The sequence below is a fragment of the Brassica rapa genome, chromosome A03 (genome assembly GCF_000309985.2).
Source record: "Brassica rapa cultivar Chiifu-401-42 chromosome A03, CAAS_Brap_v3.01, whole genome shotgun sequence".
NCBI classification, from domain to species: Eukaryota; Viridiplantae; Streptophyta; class Magnoliopsida; order Brassicales; family Brassicaceae; genus Brassica; species Brassica rapa.
The window spans coordinates 36,473,356-36,479,880 of NC_024797.2; positions in this window are offsets into that span (position 1 = coordinate 36,473,356).

Sequence of the window (6,525 nt, forward strand, 5' to 3'; positions counted from 1 at the left end):
AAGTTATAATCTCGAGCAATAATGTTTACCCATATTAACATGGGTTGGCTGCCTATTCCCCTTAGATACATAAACCCTACTTATTATATTAGAAATATTTTTGTTGGACTAATATTTAATAATAAACTGTTTTATATCTTAGTTTTTTAACTTTATAATAAAAAATATTGTTTTCAGATAGCAACACAATATATATAAGAATTCTATTAATTTTTAAATATATTTTCACAATTTTATTATATTAGTTTATAATTAATTATTTAATATAAAATAGAAATTTAATATTATTAAATAAAATGTGTGTTTTATTATATAAAAAATTCATTACGGGTTTTGTGAAAATTAATAAATACTAAGTTAAAAACAAATAATAAGTTAATGACCTATATAAAAGCTTAAAACCTAATAGAATATGACAAATAAGAAAATAAGAATTTTAATATAAAATATAGATTTAAATATTATTAATTCAAAATTATTTTTTAATTATATATAAAATTCATTACGGATATTTTTTAAATTAATAATTTAGTGATTAAGCTAAAAATTATTAATAAATCAATGACTAAGTTAAAACCTAATAAAAACATGACAGATAAGCAAAATTGACTAAAATTATGAAAAACATGACAAATAAGCAAAATTAAAATAATTATATATCTAATTACATATTTTATAGTTATAATATTTAAATTAATAAGTTATGGCCTCAACTAAAAACTATTAATAAATTAATGACTCAGCTTAAACCTAATTAAAACATGACAAATAAGCAAAATTACCTAAAATCATGGAAATCATGACAAATAAGCTAAATCACTTCATAAATAATAGTATAGATTAGCTATGTTTGTTAATAATACAAATTCGTTATGTAACTAAGCATTGCCTTTAATAATGACACTATGTAATAACCCGCATTATGTGCCAAGTGAAATACTTTATAAAATAAAATTTAAATAAATATTTTATTGAAAAATATTTTTTAAAGATAACAATAAAACATATGTAAAATATATCTCCTATATATTATTTGAGGATCTTTTAAAAAGTTATAATCTCGAGCAATAATGTTTACCCATATTAACATGGGTTGGCTGCCTATTCCCCCCTAGATACATAAACCCTACTTATTATATTAGAAATATTTTGTTTGACTAATATTTAATTATAAACTATTTTATATCTTAGTTTTTTAACTTTATAAAAAAAGATATTGTTTTCAGATAGCAACACAATATATATAAGAATTCTATTAATTTTTAAATATATTTTCACAATTTTATTATATTAGTTTATAATTAATTATTTAATATAACATAGAAATTTAATATTATCAAATAAAATGTGTGTTTTATTATATAAAAAATTCATTACGGGTTTTGTGAAAATTAATAAATACTAAGTTAAAAACAAATAATAAGTTAATGACCTATATAAAAGCTTAAAACCTAATAGAATATGACAAATAAGAAAATAAGAATTTTAATATAAAATATAGATTTAAATATTATTAAATCAAAATTATTTTTTAATTATATATAAAATTCATTACGGATATTTTTTAAATTAATAATTTAGTGATTCAGCTAAAAATTATTAATAAATCAATGACTAAGTTAAAACCTAATAAAAACATGACAGATAAGCAAAATTGACTAAAATTATGAAAAACATGACAAATAAGCAAAATTAAAATAATTATATATCTAATTACATATTTTATAGTTATAATATTTAAATTAATAAGTTATGGACTCAACTAAAAACTATTAAAAAAATAATGACTCAGCTTAAACCTAATTAAAACATGACAAATAAGCAAAATTACCTAAAATCATGGAAATCATGACAAATAAGCTAAATCACTTCATAAATAATAGTATAGATTAGCTATGTTTGTTAATAATACAAATTCGTTATGTAACTAAGCATTGCCTTTAATAATGACACTATGTAATAACCCGCATTATGTGCCAAGTGAAATACTTTATAAAATAAAATTTAAATAAATATTTTATTGAAAAATATTTTTTAAAGATAACAATAAAACATATGTAAAATATATCTCCTATATATTATTTGAGGATCTTTTAAAAAGTTATAATCTCGAGCAATAATGTTTACCCATATTAACATGGGTTGGCTGCCTATTCCCCCCTAGATACATAAACCCTACTTATTATATTAGAAATATTTTTGTTTGACTAATATTTAATTATAAACTATTTTATATCTTAGTTTTTTAACTTTATAAAAAAAGATATTGTTTTCAGATAGCAACACAATATATATAAGAATTCTATTAATTTTTAAATATATTTTCACAATTTTATTATATTAGTTTATAATTAATTATTTAATATAACATAGAAATTTAATATTATTAAATAAAATGTGTGTTTTATTATATAAAAAATTCATTACGGGTTTTGTGAAAATTAATAAATACTAAGTTAAAAACAAATAATAAGTTAATGACCTATATAAAAGCTTAAAACCTAATAGAATATGACAAATAAGAAAATAAGAATTTTAATATAAAATATAGACTTAAATATTATTAAATCAAAATTATTTTTTAATTATATATAAAATTCATTACGGATATTTTTAAATTAATAATTAGTGATTCAGCTAAAAATTATTAATAAATCAATGACTAAGTTAAAACCTAATAAAAACATGACAGATAAGCAAAATTGACTAAAATTATGAAAAACATGACAAATAAGCAAAATTAAAATAATTATATATCTAATTACATATTTTATAGTTATAATATTTAAATTAATAAGTTATGGACTCAACTAAAAACTATTAATAAATTAATGACTCAGCTTAAACCTAATTAAAACATGACAAATAAGCAAAATTACCTAAAATCATGGAAATCATGACAAATAAGCTAAATCACTTCATAAATAATAGTATAGATTAGCTATGTTTGTTAATAATACAAATTCGTTATGTAACTAAGCATTGCCTTTAATAATGACACTATGTAATAACCCGCATTATGTGCCAAGTGAAATACTTTATAAAATAAAATTTAAATAAATATTTTATTGAAAAATATTTTTTAAAGATAACAATAAAACATATGTAAAAATATCTCCTATATATTATTTGAGGATTTTTTAAAAAGTTATAATCTCGAGCAATAATGTTTACCCATATTAACATGGGTTGGCTGCCTATTCCCCCCTAGATACATAAACCCTACTTATTTTTTGTCCGACACAGAAACAACAGAGAGATATAGTCGACGGAAACAAAAACAAAGAGAGAGAGAGAGAGAGAGAGAGAGAGGAGAGAGAGAGGAGAGAGAGAGAGAAGAGAGAGAGAGAGAGAGAGAGAGAGAGAGAGAGAGAGAGTGAGAGAGAGAGAGAGAGAGAGAGAGAGAGAGAGAGAGAGAGAGAGAGAGAGAGAGAGAGAGAGAGAGAGAGAGAGAAGAGAGAAAGAGAGAGAGAGAGAGAGAGAGAGAGAGAGAGAAGGGAACAGAGAGAGAGAGAGGAGAGAGAGAGAAGGGAACAGAGAGAGAGAGAGAGAGAGAAGAAGAGAGAGAGAGAGAGAGAGGAAAGAGAGAGAGAGAGAGAGAGAGAGAGAGAGAGAGAGAGGAACAGAGAAGAGAGAGAGAGAGAGAGAGAGAGGGGAAACAGAGAGAGAGAGAGAGAGAGAGTCAGAAACGAAGAAGATGACCGAGAAAGAGAGAGAGACAGGATTGAGAGAAGATAATGCAGAGGAGAGAGATACATTGAGGAATGGAGATGCAGAGGAGAGAGAGAAATTGAAGAATGATGAAGGGGCTGTTGCTGTAAGGCTTGGGCCGTTGTTCAATCTGAGACAACTGATAGTTGGTTATGGTTTATCAAGAAAATAAAACATGACATAGTTCTGCAAGATGGGAATGGGTTTGTCATCATTTCAGATAGATCAAAGGGACTGAAAAGTGCCATGGAGTCAGAGTTACCGAACACTGAGCATAGAAAGTGTGTGAAACACATTGTGGAGAATGTGAAAAATAATCATGCCAAGAAAGAATTGCTGAAACCGAGGATATGGGATATTGCTCAGAGCTATACAAAGTCAGAATTTGACTATAATGTCAAGAAGTTACAAGCATACGATTTGGCCTTGTACAATGATGTTATGAAGGAGCTGTTGGAAACTTGGTCTCGGCCTTTTTACAAGCTTGGAAGCTGCTGTGAAGATGTTGATAACAACGCGACAGAATCCTTTAACTCCACTACACTAAAGCTAGAGCAAAATCAATGGTCCCAATGCTTGAGATGATAAGGAGGCAAGCAATGGAACGCATCGCCAAAAGACACATCACATCGATGAAGCATGAGGGGGTTTGTTCAAAGTATGTAGCTAAAGCAGAGGAGAAGAAGATCGCAGATGAATGTGTGACGACACCTGCAACCCGTGGAGTCTTTGAGGTCTCTGTAGACAATGATAGACATAATGTCAACACAATAAGGCATACATGTTCATGCGGAAAATGGCAAATAAGTGGAGTTCCGTGTAAACACGCTTATGGAGCAATGATTGATAAAGGTTTGAATGTTGATGATTATGTCTCAAACTTCTTCTCTACCATAATGTGGCAATATATTTACAACACCAATCTAGAACCTGTTAGAGGACCACGAGTATGGATGAATTCGGGTTTAGGATTGATAGTTGCTCCTCCTGAGCCTGATCAACCAGGGAGAAAGAAGAAGAAGAGGCAAAAGAAGTTTCCTAGAATAAAAGGCAAATTTGAATCACCAAAAAAGAAGAAGAAGAGGGAAGCGAAGAAGCTTGGAAGGGCTGGTCGGACAGTCCATTGTGGTTCATGCGGTGAGGCAGGCCATAACGCACTTGGTTGCAAACTCCATCCAAAGAAAAAGATGAAGAAGACACACCAAACCGTGGAAGAGGTATAATATCAACCAAATTTCAAAAATTGTTAATGTATTTATCCTCTTGTTTGGTTTTGTGGCAGGGCACTTCTTCTCATGTCCATGAAGAGATCAGACTTACACAACCTACTCAATCTACTCAAGCTCAAGACTAGTGGATCTCTGTTGCTTTTGTTGTTTTTGCTGTTGTGGCTTTTGTTGCTCAAGCTTTGACGTTTTCTCAGTCCCAGTTCTGTTTTCTCCACTTTTCTTGCTGCAATACCTTGGTGTTCTCTTTGCTGCATCTAAGCTAATAGAAAAAATCGTTGTCTTACTACGTGGAGAAGCTGGTCCAGGATTCTACTTTACGTTATCTTAATAAGTAATAAGTTTCAGTATTACTCTGTTTTGTCTTTTTAGAAACAGAGCACGTAATGATTTGTGATAATGATAATCAGAAGGTTGAGATATTGATAATCTCTAACAGAAAGGTCTGTTTCTTATGTCTTTTTAGATTAATATACCACTAAATGGTTTCGTTTCTTTACAAGGTATAAACTATTAGCATGAAAGCTTTCCCTCTATATTAATTCTCATAGCTTCTTCTTCCACCTTCTCAAGTCTTGTTTCATGAAACTCAAAGCACTCCATCACTCTGTTTCAGATTCTTAACATCATTCACAAGCTCATCATGTTTTGCATCCACCTTCCCTACCTCATCTCTCACTGCTTCATCGACCCATATAAAAAGACGCCCTTTCCATCTTTTTCTATCATCAAACACAAACAACATGAGGACTCAACAACATGATCCTGGTCGTCTCTCTCTGTTCCTCCACGTCATCGTCTCTCTCTCTGTTCCTTGTCGTCTATCTCTCTGTTCGTCGTCGTCTCTCTCTGTGTTCCTCACCGTCTCTATCTATGTTCCCCCACGTCTGTCTCTCTCTCTCTCTCTCTCTCTCTCTCTCTCTCTGTGTTCCTAGTTGTCTCTTTCTCACTATGTGTTCTTTCTCGTTTGTTCTTCTGGTTCAGAACAACAAAGTCGAAACCTAAATTTTAATTTAGCCCCAATTCGATTTCATTTTTAATTAATTCGGGTCAGATTTTTTTCTATTCCGGGTGGGTCGTGTTCTTTTTTTAATGGCCAATCGCAGTCTACAAAACGCAATTTATTTATCTCTAATTTTGATTTGGGAATTCAATTAGTGAGGGGGATTTTAAAAGTTTGGGGGAAATATGAAAAAAATGAGAATTCGGCCAAACAAATCACGAACCTTGCACGAATTGCCAAAAGAAACCTGTACTTGAGCCTGGCCAATAAAATACTGAACTTTTATTGACTTTTTTTAGTTTATTAAGAAAATTACGATTGACTGACCAGATTAACACACGGTTTACCGACAGTTAAGACAGTGTTAACTTACCGTTAAATATTGTCGTTTAGTGAAACGACGTCGTTTAGTGAAACGACGTCGTTTAGTGAAACGACGTCGTTTGATCCAGTTCTTTTGTTTAAGATAAAATCTCAAGACGACGTTGTTTTGTTTAATTAAAAATATTATTGGTTGGACTCGAACTCCTGCACTCGTGGTCTTAGGGGGTTTTTGCCACTGAGCTAGTGGAAACCTTAAAGTGT